Raw genomic sequence first — 14,615 nt, 5'->3', positions numbered from 1 at the left:
TAAATAAATTAATAGGATTAGATTAGATCAAGTGGTCTAAATGCTTAGTTTCTTATCCAGTTCAATCTGAAGAAGTAATTTGGTCTTTTCAATAAGATTGAGATCATCTGAGTTGAATTAGATCATACAAGATTGAAGGATTTTGCATATCCCTGTTATACAGAAAGCCAAGTGCTAATTGCCTAGCAGAAAAAAAAAACAAAAACAAAAACAAACAAACCCAGACCTCTTTTCGAAATACGTCTTCCATGGACGATTAAATTTCTGGTTAAGTTCCTTTTTCTAGTAACTTTTCCGATTTTTTTATTGTAATTCAATTTTAACTTTTATTTTGCAAAGAGTGATCACTCACGGTCACATGCTCACTCCCTAGCCAGTAACTGCTGCTCCATACCCTTCCAAAATGGGCGTACTCGCCAATGATCTTCCTGGCCAATAGTAGCCAGTGTCTCTTTTTGTTTTCGGATGATTGGATGAGAAATCGTTTCAAGCCAATAAAACGATACAGGAAAGTTGCAAAGCTCCCTCGCAGAGATTGTAGCCTGTCACTGTCCACTCCACTTTTTTCAATATTTTCATCGCATCCTATCATGAAATAGGATTCTATAGCTACCCACAACACCATCCTCATTTCGCAAACTCGCTTTTCCACTTTCTGGAATCACAAGCAGAAGCTCACAACAATGGCCTCCTTTCTACCCCTACTCATCTTTCCACCACTTCTTCTTCCTCATATGCCAAACCCCATCTTATCCGTAAGCCTTTTACTGCCTCTCTCAAACCTAAAAACTCTCTCTTTTTACTCTCTACTTTGAAAGCTTCGGCTGACAATGGGGTCGGAACTTCAGCTGCCACCCAAGTGGAACCGCCTCCTCCGCCGCAGCAGACGGCCTCCGAGCCTCCTTCTCCTCCGCCGGCGTCTGAGAACCTTGAGGGCTCTGTGGGAACCAATGGATCCGTTGCTGCGGTGGCCGAAGAAGCAAAGGTGGTCGCTAGTTTGAACTTCAAGGATGACAGGTGGGTTAATGGGACATGGGATTTGAAGAAGTTTCAGAAAAATGGTAGTACTGATTGGGATGCTGTTATTGATGCTGGTGAGCTTATGAGATTTGCTTTTTCTCGCTAAGTTATTGTGCTTAGTGTGTTGATTAGACATACGTTGTTTAAATGATTAGTTTGAATTGATTGAATACACATTTTGGTTTCAATGGGGTTTTGTTCATATTTGAAGTTTGTAGTGATAATACTTGAAAAAACTATCCATTTGATTAGCTTGAATCTTGGATGACAAAGTAGATATATTTTCTCGGGATCTCTGAACTCAGGTTATGCTTTAGGTTCATCTTCTTTTGCAAATATGCCAATTCATATGCTTCTCAAGCTTCAAGTTGATGAATTTGATGCCATTTTCTCTGTTGCCCGTTCCTATTACGAGGTCCTGAGACATTCTTTATGAACCCAGAAAAAATGATGAAGAAAATGGAAGAAGAAAAGGATTTGGGGCTTTTGGGTGATTCTCTCGTGCGCGAGTCAGATGTAGTGATACCGTCTATAGAAGTTTACAAAATTTTGTGATCAATTTAGAAATTTACAAATTGAACACACTAAAAAAACAGAGAGAAATAGAGAGAGGAGTGAATGAGGATAAAGAAGATAAGCAGATCTCATGTACAATTTCACTCTATGCTTGATTGCATGACATTAGATGATCCAATTTGTATCTGTTTCTAGTCTCAAATCTCGGAGATATTTAATGAAGAAAATTGATTGATTGATTGCTATAACTTGTGTCAAGAATTCCCCTGAGAACAAAGTAAGCCTTTTAAAAAAGTCCCAAGATGTAGCCTCTTTCACTAAGTAAATAAGAATAAGTTTGTTCACAGATTAAGAAGATTTGGAGCAAGGACTTGACTTATGTGTCATTAATTATTTCTCGTTTCTTTTTAGACAAATTCTGAACGTCTTGCTGGATTGGTCAAGGTGATTTGTGTTAATTACCCAGTTAGTTGGTGACCCTAAAATCTATATAAGGGATCTCGCGTTGTATTAGAAGTGAGGCATTTTTTGAAGTGTTGCTCCCTTATTGTCTCACCCCATAGGTTTGGGGGTTTGGTTCGATGCTCTTAAGGAAAGGGTTATGTTGTTTTCATTGTAAATCACCTTGGAAGGATTTGTCATTCTCATTGTCATTTGTTGGGTTGATTAATGAAGATTTTTATCATTTTGTGGTTAATGTTCCTTTTCCTTTAATATCTTAACACGGCCTAATCTAAAGTATTTGCTTTGCTCTTTGTTTACAGAGGCTAGGAGAAGAAAATGGCTTGAGGCTAACCCAGAATCATCCAGCAACGAAGATCCTGTAGTTTTTGACACCTCCATTATACCTTGGTGGGCATGGATGAAGAGGTTCCATCTTCCAGAAGCTGAACGGCTTAACGGTTTGTTCTTATTTGTTTTCTGAAGTGAAACTAAAATGAGGGAAAACCCCCCCTCCCCCGACACAACTACATGTTCCTGTATTTTGATTGGGTTTTGTTTTTTACCCCTATGGGTTATTTCATTGCTTCCAGTCCCTTTACTTTGATCAGTCTATAATGTTAGTTCCTATGATTTTAAAAACGCACATAAAAGCCATGAGGAGATAATTTTGTTAAAAAAAATGTAAACGGAAATAAATTGACTAGGCATAATTAAAAATGAAAGGTAAATAATAAAAAGCTTTTTTTATATTTGGTTCAAACAGAATGTGAGAGATGAAAGCGAGTTTAAGCACACATCAGCAAAGGGGTTAACAAAGTTAAGCACATGCCAGTAAAATTAACTTTGTCAATGTCAGCTCATGGTCCTTATGGACATTTTTAAAACTATAAAAACTGACGTTCCAGACAGATCAAACTAAAAGGATGGGTAACAGTGAAATAAAATTATAGGATTAAAAACAAAATGCAATCAAAGGTCCCTATTGTTGTATTTTTCCAAAAAAAAAAAGCAAAAAAATAGAGAAAGGGTTTTGCTTCAAAATGTTATAAACATTGAATTCTGTTGTGATCATGTTGCAGGCCGAGCTGCAATGATAGGATTTTTTATGGCGTATGCGGTTGATAGCTTGACGGGGTTAGGCATAGTAGATCAAACGAACAACTTCTTCTGCAAAACTCTTCTGTTTATAGCAGTGGTGGGAGTGCTCGTGATCAGAAAGAACGAGGACCTTGAGAACATCAAGAAGCTTTTGGAAGAGGTCACATTCTATGACAAGCAATGGCAAGCAACCTGGGAAGATAAGGATGATGAGAACTCAAGCAGCTCCAGAAAAGAGTAATGGAATTGCTATATTCTGTAACTGTATCTTAATAGCAGTATTATTATGTTGCTGGTGCAAAACCATGACAGAACATCAGAACATGTTTTAGCCATATAATATAATCTTATACTATAATCCGTAGCCAACTTGGTCTTGTTGCCTTACGCATCTAATGTGTTGTTTGTTGAAAGTTGTTGACTGGCTCTGTTATAGTCTATGGTGATAGAACCACCATGGTTTCTCTGCTTTTTATCGTTCTGACGGCTGGGAACCGTGAAGGCTGATACAAAGTGGAATCTGAATTCAGTGTGTTGTTGGGGCTGTTCTTTTTGGTAGTAAACCGTCCAGTTTTTGAAGTTGACAACTTTGATTAATTTGAATTGAGTTGAGTAGGGATTCTTTCAAGTAGAAGATCTGCCATCAATGCTATTGTATTACAGGATTTAAACTCAAAATTTCTGATTAAGTTGATCCAACTTTCTTATAAGTTGAACCAAGCGTTTGTTAGTTGTTGAAGCATTTTCTTATTTAAAAATTCTAGGATCAATGTTTCTGGCTTCGTTGGTGCCCAACCCAATTCATTGGTATCGTCTCTTATTTATTAGTGCAAAATCACTCCGAATAAAATAAAAGTACATGTGATTTTTTTTTTTAAATTACCAGAGCAACTAATCTTCAATATATGTGATATTCCTGACTTTTTAATTAAACGGTAAGTTTTGAGATTTTTGTCCCAATTTCTCTAAATGCAAGTATTCAAGTTGGGGGGAAAAAATGAAAGATGAAAGTAATAGAGATGAAGAGAAATTGAAGATTTATCTGCAAGGAATGAATATAATATAATTAATACTACAAAAGAACAATACTAAACATGCTATGGATATGTCTTGAACGTTGGATGCTGTCGAACTGCAAATCTGATGTAAACGAGCAAAGAGAATTATGGGGGACCTTGACGACAATGATATAAGAAACCAGAAAGAAGGCTGAAATTTTGAAACCCAAGTGTTTGTATTGTGTCTTTCATTCACGATAGGATGATATTTTGAGTAGTGTCTTGTCTCTTCCTTTTATAGGGTGGCATATGACAATTTTCTCTTAAGTCTTATGTACCTCCATTTTTTAGGGCATCCTTTTCATAGAGGAGGGTCAATATGATTACGATTAAAACAATATAATTTAATTAAAATATATAAAAATATATTCATACATAACACTAAAAATAGTAGTATCTAGATAAAAAAGCATTAATTTACAAATAAATGAAACATTTACATCTAAAATACATATATTCCAATCATCATGTTGTTTCATGCTCATCAAAAGGATGGAAAAACATAAAATTTAACCTAATCAACTTGTCCAAAACTCTTGAAGACACCGGCTAGAGGATTAGTTGATCGATTTAATTCACCAGCCTAAATTGAGTTCTAACACCATGTTTTTCACACATCTCAGTTGCCACTTTCACTGTAATCTACTCTCCTTTCTCATGGAAGCATCCATTGGGTTTGGACCAAAATAAAATCTGGCTATGGAATAAACAACTAGACGTTTTTTTTCAGACAAATACACAAAAACCTAAACATAATATAAAAGATCAACAAAATCCTGTTTTCATTTATTTTTAATGTGATTATTTAATTGAGTCAGATTCATCTCCTATTAGGTAGCTCTCCCAAAGTTATTTCCCGCATTAATATAGACTCGAACTCATCATACTTAAACAATCATTACGCATTCCTTAGACTAAAATGTAATGATGGTGTTGGACCCGAGTCCAAAGATGAAATGGACTAAACTTGACAGAGAAGCCGTACACGGGTCTAATAATACCTTTTTGGGGAAAAAGAAGTGTGTGAGAGAGATTATTTAATAATCCATCGTTTAGAATTTTTTATTTTTTTTTAAGTGCAAACGCAGCTCAGGAAAGCTCACATTCACCATTCTTCATCAACCACTTTCAATAATAAAAAAAAAAAACAAGAAGAAGAAGAAGAAAAGTGAAAGAGGAGATTCCCAAGCATTTTCCACATTTGAATTAGGCTCTACAGCTCTATGGCCTTCAATCAATCATCCCACCAACGTCAGTGCCAACGTTATCCATTTTTAAAGCTTTCAATCCTTCTCAATAAAAACCTCTACGACAATTACATACATTTCCCCAACAATCAAATAAACCTTAATATATTCTCATCACATTATAATTTATTGTTAATTAATTTACATTTTTTTAAAAAAATTTATATCTTTTCAATTATACTCTTAAATATAATAAATATAATATTTAACTTATTCAAAACATTGACGTTGATTATTCAATCAGGTAAGAGTATAATTAAAAAAATATAACACCTATTCAATATTTTATTTTTTTTATCAAGTAAAGCTTTTAAAAAATGATTTATATTGTGGTTAGGAAGGATTACTACTCCATTAAAATAAAACAAAGTTAACAAAATTTATGGATATTAAAAAAATGTTAGTTATAATCTTGAAATTGGAAAAAAAAAAAGAAAACATGAATTAAGATGCACATCTATCTTTAAAATATGCTCGAGAAGTGCCTACTATTCTAAATTAATGAAAAAGGCACAAGGCTAAATGAAAGTAGCTGTTGCTGTAGCACAAGACGATCCAAAGGTTAGAGGCAACTCAGAAGGAGATTGAGGGATATGAAGGCTGTTACATAGAATGAGCTTCGCAGATGGTGTGAACGAGAGCAGAAGAAAGCAATAGAAGCTGCATCACATACATATATTGGCTGAAAGCATGAAACACATATTTCATCAGAGTCTCTCCCAAATATTCGACCACTTCTCATCGCTGTTGATGGAGAATCCCGATGGTGTCATCGCTGCTTGGAATGCCGAAGTGGAGTCCAGCCTCCGTGGGTCCCACCAGCTTCCTTTAAGCCGTAAGATCTTCCCTATTTGCCTTTTCGCTAGCCTGAGCCTTTTCTCTTTTGTCGCCAATGGCCTTCCTCAACCCGACCCGATGCTCATCCACCATCCCCAAGTCAAGCGTGTCGCCGACTTTCCCTTTGTCTCTTCACTAATGCCTTGTTCGGCAATGATGAGAACTCTAAACTTGCAGGGTCGATGTCTCCAAGGAGGTGATGCGGGATGCCGTTTCATTCGGCCAAAGAAATCTTCTTGGTGATGATGTCGAGTACTCTGTAAACTTGCATTTTGTCTACATTGATAACTTTAGCGTAACACCATAACTTTTACTAATTAAAAGCTTAATCAAATACCATAGTAATGCAAGGATTTAAGTAAATAAAAATAATTATTATGATATAAAGATTTAAAGTCAATTATCAAATTTATTTTAAAAAGATGCTTGATAGAAAAGAGTTAATCTATATTTTAAAGAGTTATCATAATTATAAAAATTTATCTAATAAATAAATATTTAAAACCTAACAATGGTAGAAAAAAGAATAAACTAATTAAAGGGGCTATCAAGGTTATAAAAGTTTGCCCTTATTATTTAAAACCATACATAACACCTTATCATAATGATTCAAATATTTATTTCAATAAATGTCTTGGCACTTAAAAATTCTATATATGATATAAAATTAACAACTAGAAAATAAAGATATTGAGAGAAGAAATAAAGACAAGAGAATGAGAGAATTTCTTATGAATTATTGTATCCTTTAATACAAATTACATGCCCTATTTATAAGTATAGTTTTACACATCAAAGGTTACACAAATGATAAAAGCAAATAAAAGATAATCAACTCTCATGATAGTGAGAGTTTTATAGGAGGGCAATCAACTCTCATGATGGTGGGAGTTTCATGGGAGAAGATGAAAATGAAGAGGTGATAAAGATGGACATACACTATCCTTATAATATTCATAACAATATATAAATATTTATTCTATGTAGATTCGTTATGCAATTCCTATAAAGATTACATTGAGCAAAGATCCATCGAAGTTTACATTGATGCAAGTTGGGATGGAACCTATTAAGATCAAAGGTCAACCTCAACCTATTGTTCATTTGTGTGGAGAAATTTGGTTACATGGAGAAGCCAAAAGCAAAGAGTTGTTTCAAGAAGTAGTATTGAATTTGAATTGAGAGTTTAGGCTCAAGGAATAGCGAAGGAATTGTGGCTAAAATGAGTCTTGAATGAAATACAAGTTGAAGCAAGTTCATCATTGAAGTTTTACTATGATAATAAGGCTGCTATAAATATGGCCTTAAATCTAGCACAACATGACAAATCTAAACATGTTGAGATAGATTGATACTTCATTAGAGAAAAAGTAAAAGTAGGAATTCTATGCTTAACATATTTGTCTACAAAGTTGAAAGCAACTAATGTCTTAACTAAAGGGTTGCCTAGACCTACATTTAAAAATTGCATAAACAAGTTGGATATAATTAACATCTATAATCCAACTTGAAGAGGAGTGTGGGAATATTTGAATTTATTGTAAATATTATAGCCTGATTATTAGGGATTATTGTTGATTATTAGGAGTTATTAACATTTATTACTTTGTCTCCCAACGTTGTGTGTATATACTGGTTGTAACACATATTTTAGAATGAATAAGAAATATATTTCTCTCAATTTCCACAAATACAAATTATGTCCCCCACCATTTCTCCCCAGATTAAAGGAACTCTCCTCTAGAGAGTAAAACAATTAACATGACACAAGAAGGCAAGATGTGAGTGGGAAACTCCAAGTAGTGCCTAAAACCATTCTAGCAAACAAGATGATGGTGGACGGCATCAAGTGAAGAGAAAACAATCCGAGCATTTAGGAGTATAACAGTTGTGGTGCGACGGACATTAACTAAGGAAAATCTAGCTAGAAAACCTATTCTCAGTGTTCCAAATAGCATTCAAGTTTAGAAAGCCTTCCCAACAAAGAAGGTACTAGTAAGGAGGATTATCAGATGAGAAAAAAACTTGCCCTTCCATAATCACAACAATTTTCACAGTAAGTGGAATAGATGGACAAGGTGGAACCTGGGTGTGATGAAACCAGGTGCTAACATTAATAGCTTTAGAAGGCACACTTGTCATTGATGAGGATTGGACAATCTAGTTCCTACTAAGCAATTCCTTTCTATTGACTACATTCTAGAACACAAGAAACAGAGTCCTTGCTCAGAAGTCACAAGAAGCCAAGAGAGAACTAAGGGAAATTTTGTAGGGTTCATTGGAGTGAACACTATAGATTGTGGTGATGAATTACCAGAAAACTGAGTTGTGAGGATTTTTCAAGAGATGAATTAGTATTGCTATATACTCTAGGAGCACAAAATTCATTCTTTACAACGCCACATATGCTAGGATTGGATAAAGATGAGTCCACAATACTAGAGCTATGATTGGGCTTCATAGCAACAACAATATCGTGTAGTTATAAAACTGAAACTTCTGTCTTTTCTGATTCATACAAGTCCTGGTATGATGCCTTCTCTTCCTTTTGTCAAAGCTGACACTCTTCCTCTATCATTTCACGGTTGTCTCTATGCCACATTACTTACCTAGCAATTGAATAGCACAGAAAAATTTGACAGCTGAGGTGATTACAAAATTCATCTAATCAATGGAGTGCATAATCTTTAAGAGTCCTATCATGTTCATCAAGGTTGGTTTGGATGCCTTGGGTGTTGGATCAATGACAGATGTAAATAAAAAATCATAGACAAGATGTTAGGATAATAGGATAAATCCTAGTCCCAATAAATTTATTTGAAAGATAAGATAAATAACGTCATTTAAATAAAATATCCTGATTTAAAATAAAATATTGGATCCTATAAAATAATTTTAATTATGTTTTCCATCAGACACAGAATCGAAGTCAGCCATTTTTTACAGAAAAACTAGAAAATCTAAACTTACATGACTCATCAAAACTACAGCAGAGCTCCAGTTGTTTTTCAATTCGTTATGCAAAACAGTTTGGTTAGGATAAATATGCATTTTAATTCTAAATAAAAAATAATAGCTTTCCAATTTTACCCAACTTTATAGTTAATAATCATATTAAATTGTTATTTAAGAATTCAAATGACAAACAATAAATAAGGGGTGAAATTGAAAGAAAAAAAATAATAACTCTAACCTTGTCTTTATATTTAGGATAAAAAAATTTAAACTTCATCTTATATTAAGAATAGGAAAGAATATAAATTATTCACAAAAGAATATATTTCCTCCTTTAACTTTATACAAAGTTTTATTTTAATTTTTTAATTTTACAAAGTGATTTTTTAGTCCTTTAGCTCTAATATGATTAGTTTTATTAATAAAAATTTTGATATTGCATTTTTAAATGTTGATAAAACTTTATCAAATGTTATAAAATCAGTAAGAAGACTAGCAATACATGTTATATTAATTGATGACTCAAACTAAAACATATTTCTGAGGTTAAAAAAAACATGTTTTATTAATTACAAGAAATTTGACATCAATTTCCTTTTTTTTTTTTTACAAACTCAACTTTCCTAATATTAAATTGGGAAAACTGTTAATACTAATTTTAAATAATTAAAAATCCGATAAAAATATAAAAGTTATTCCTCTAAGTTTATTATTTGTTTTGTTTTTGTTGACTTCTTATTCATCAACTAATTGCTTCTTAATTTATTATGCAAAAAAATTAAAAAAAGATATCACATTAATTAGGAATAATTTATGAACTTTCAAAACTTTGAGCACCCCTCCAATGGGTAATAAAGCTCAAACCAGAGTCATTATTTATTTGAAATTCTTTGAAGCTGACATCATAGATCACCATCATCAAAATTAAAATTATTTGAAAACAAAAACACCTCATAAATAACTGAAATAAGAGGGCAAAACTCTCAAGAAAGTAATAAATCACACAATAAAATCATAGATGTAACGGTATTCTAAAAACAATAATAAACTTTTTATTTAAAAAATAGTAACATTTTATTTGGCAACTCAGCGGCGCTTATTTTATTCGAGATAACGAATGGGGAGAATATCAGAATTCCAAACATTTTTCAACATTTTGATTTTTGAATCTAGTACGACTGTACAGTATCATTTAAATTATCAAATTTAAATTAATAATTTTAAATTCATACTTCACTTAAAATTTAGTAAATGAGTGAATTTCTTTAAATAATTGATATAAATTTTAATAGCTCAAATGATGCAAGTACTTGGTGCGTAGAGTCAATCAATTCAAATTCAAATTCCATCCTTACTAGTACCTCCACGTTCCATCTTAATTTTATATATTTAGATAAAATTATGCATATTAATAAAATTTATTAAATACACTTTACAAATTTTTTAAATAAAAATATATATAAATTTCTAAAAATATTCTTCATTAATATAACCTTAATGATTAAAGAAAGAAAGAATGATTATTATTATTATCATTATGAAAGGTAACACTGGAAGGGTACATATAATAAAATCTTATTTTTATTAAATTATCTTATATATTTTAAAAAAATTAACTAGTTTTTTTAAAAAATTTGTGAATCAGTTAAACTATGTCTTATTAAGCAAGGTGACTATATAATATGAAATATGAAAGGTGTAAATCACGTGAAAACCAACTCTTAACAGCATGCGTGCAAGTGTTGAGAAGGCAACACGTCAACTATCAACAAACATCAGGATAAAGGAAGAGGGACATCTTTGTTGTTTTTCCACCAAACGCTGTAACTTCTAATCACAATCATGTTTCTGTCCACTAGCGCTCCTTCTACTAGATTGGCCTCCCACCTTCCAATATTTCTTCAACAGTAGTAAAACAAACACACACACATATACATATTATACATCTTACTTATATATTGAATGAAAATTCGTTTCAAATTAAAACGGAAGTCTTTTATTTACCACGACTTTCATTTCAAGTTATAAAATATTTTTATAAGAGATTTAACATATTAAAATACAAGACATTTTAAAAAAATTAATAATTTATTAAAGAATAGAGGGGCAAAAATACCCACAAAGTAATCAGCTACGAGCACCCATTATCCTAAAGTGATGAAAAGGATAAAATATTCATAATACTACAATAATATTTATATTTGATCAATAACTATTGGCTTAAATTTTAAAATTGTTATTAATCACATGAATTTAAAAACAATTTTTTAAGAAAAAAATTAGATCAATTGGATCTCAATAGCCTATCAAGGCTAATGCATGCCTAGAGGTTCAAAGAACACATCTATAGGAGCATTTACAAATCGCTCATCAGCAAAGTCCTAATATTAACAACAATATTTGGACCCACAACTTAATAAATTATGATCTAAATCCTTACCAATCAAATCAATATTTGTTGGTTAAGTTAAAAACATTTTTGTTGTAATCTGGTAAAATTGATGTGATTAACAGTAGCTCTCATTAGTTAAATAAATTATTTGAAGTCTAAATCTCAGCCCATCTAATTGAAAACACTCTATCATTTGCTCTTGTATCTCCGGAAAAAAAAAAAAAAAAAACTCCTTTGTCCATGAAGCCTTGAAGTTGCTTTAAAAAAAGAAAAAAAAAAAAAGTCGTTTTCGTTGTATTTCCACCAAATACAATGTGTTTATGGGGACCAGCGCCTCCTCTTTTACCGGATTTGGTTGCCAAACTTATCCACTAAATTTGGAAATTACTCACCCCCATTATTCTGATCTAATCCAAAACTTGGAGTTAGAAAAGCGACCCAACTCACCAAAAATAGGCTTATGTGCTTAAATTAACATCAAAACTTACAAATATAAATACACGAATTAACACGTTACATAATCAATTTACCAATATAAAGACGATAAGTCAACATAAATTGAAAAATCAAACATGAGACTATACTCCCAATATAAAACAAAGGCTAAATTTAAAAACAAATACAAAACAAAAGCTTTTCTCATTCATTAGAATTCAATCAAAGTTCAGTCCTACCTCATTTTTCCAAATGCACGTTATGAGAACTTAATCAATCACAGTATGTTATATGAATAATAATTTTGTGATAGATCATGGAGATTCAAAGTGTGCCGAGTGTATTTAAAATTCTTGAGATAATGTAAACGTAGATCATTGACTTGGATTTATTTGCAAGTGATTATATGTTGAGATATCCGAATCCCCCTTTCCGAACAATACAAATTATACTCACATTAATTTTATTTATAAGTTACTTTTATCATGTTTCACGAGAATGAAGGAAAATCTTAAACCTCATTAAATTTATCTTAAATATTCTTAAATTTTATTATTAATATTTTTATTTAAAATATTTAATAAAAGTAAAAATGTAAAGAGAAGTATTGAAAATTAACAAGTATTTTATAAGTAGGATTAAATTTTTTTTCTCTCTATCCTATCAATAAAATTAGAGAAATATAATATTATAAGTTTTTTATTTCTAATCATATAAGAAATTCATGTTGAAACTTAACTGATATTAATAGAAAAGCAACAAATATAGTGATAATTAATCATTTGAAATTAAATATAACATAATAGGACTCGTTGACTCAAGTCACATTGAGAACTGAAATTCTTATTAAATTAAAATAACTTCTCTTTCATTTGAAGAAAGACCTCCTCGCAACGGCAACTCAGCAAGCACGTGGCGGGGTCACATGCAAGCGAGGGTAGGTATAAGTTTTCACACTTTGAGAAAATTACATACTCGGGTATAATTTTTTATTTTTTAACCTCCCTTCCTTTTCATATTTTACACCTCACAAATTGATATTTTAAATTTTAAACTCATTTGAATTTTAAATGACAATGAACTAATTGCATAGAGATTTTATACAGTATATAATTATTAATTAATTTTTTAATTATTAATATATAAATAAATTTTCCTTGTAATTTTGGGTCCTGAAAAGAGTCCCAAACTTTCATATTGTTATCGTGCTTTGGAACTACCTCAGTCGTGAAAAAAGCAACCATACTTTACACCAACCCACAAATGTCTTAAAAGAAATTCAAAATCTAAAATTCATAGTATCTAAAATCTAAATAGAAAAACCGAGATATCTTGAATAAAATAAATCTAAGATCTATTAAAATAATATAAAACATAAAATTTAAATTTTAAAATAAGAGCATGGGGAGAATATATTTTTTAGCTGAGAAAAATAAAATATTTTTAATTTTCAAATTAAATTTATATTTCAGAATATATGTTTATAATTTAAAATTATAATTTATATGTTTTATTTTTAATTTTTGAATATTATAATTTTTATTTTAAAAAATTATATATGTAATATTATAATGTAAAAATTAAATTTTTTAAAATTTGAAAAAAAGTTAACAATAGAAAAGGACTTACCAATTTAAAATAAGGGCCAATTTAAAATAAGGGCCAGGCTTGATGAAATTACTAATTTCAAGGTAAATAGCTTCAGGACTTTAACCCATATGGCCAGCCCTGCGCATTTATCGGCTCTGAGGATAGTATGAGGTTTTAAAAATTTAAAGTTTTAGAAAATATGTTAAAAAAAATCTGAGATGCTTTTTTAAAATTGCAGTATTATATGAAATACACACATGTGAGCAAACGAAAATATCTTGTGATTTTACATTTTTATAAGTATATTTAAAAAATGAGTAAATTACTCCCAGAACTTTAAGTTTAAGTCTAGTGATAACATAAATTTTGAACTTATTTATTGTGCAAATTATTTTTTTAATTTTTAAAAATAGTGCAATCTAGCTCCTATCATTAACAAAAATTAATTTTGACAGTTTGTTAACTAGAAAATAATAGAAAGGGATTTCAAAAATTATAGAAAAAGACCAAAAAAAATTTGATCATTTTCTTTAATTTGTTGGGTTCTTCTTTGTAACTTTTCAATCATGTATTAAATTTTTTTAGTTATTTTTTGTAATTATTGATGCCCTTTTCTGTTATTTTTTAGTCAACTAATATTTAAAATTAATTTTTGTTATTAATAAAGGTCAAATTATATCATTTTTAAAAGTTAATAGAATAATTTATATAATAGACGAGTTTAAAGTTGATAGTATTAAATGTGTTTAAAGTTCAAGAAATGATTTACTCATTTCCTCTCTATTTAATTATGTGTGTGCCGTGTCTCATGTATTATTTACAATTAACTCATTTAACTTTTTTTTTGTAATTTTTAAATTTTGATATTTTATATCTCGGGTTTAGTTTATCTTATTTTTACCATCTTAGCTAGGACATAAAGGAATACACTCTCTCCGATTCAAATATAAACAATTTTTAAGAAAAATTCACATATCAATAAAGTTTTTATTTCCATAAAAATATATATTATTTTTTCTTTTT

The 14,615-nt window shown here is 30.7% G+C and overlaps 1 pseudogene; it reads left to right on the top strand.

Moving 5' to 3' along the window:
- The first annotated feature begins 668 nt into the window (after positions 1 to 668).
- Positions 669 to 3,465, top strand: LOC129296378 (light-harvesting complex-like protein 3 isotype 1, chloroplastic; annotated as a pseudogene).
- The last annotated feature ends 11,150 nt before the right edge of the window (positions 3,466 to 14,615 follow it).

This window comes from Prosopis cineraria, unplaced genomic scaffold (assembly GCF_029017545.1).
Source record: "Prosopis cineraria cultivar Desert tree isolate PC_DT_omini unplaced genomic scaffold, ASM2901754v1 PC317, whole genome shotgun sequence".
NCBI classification, from domain to species: domain Eukaryota; kingdom Viridiplantae; phylum Streptophyta; class Magnoliopsida; order Fabales; family Fabaceae; genus Prosopis; species Prosopis cineraria.
Note: the sequence above shows the minus strand (reverse complement) of the source record. Positions and strands in the feature narration are given on the sequence as shown.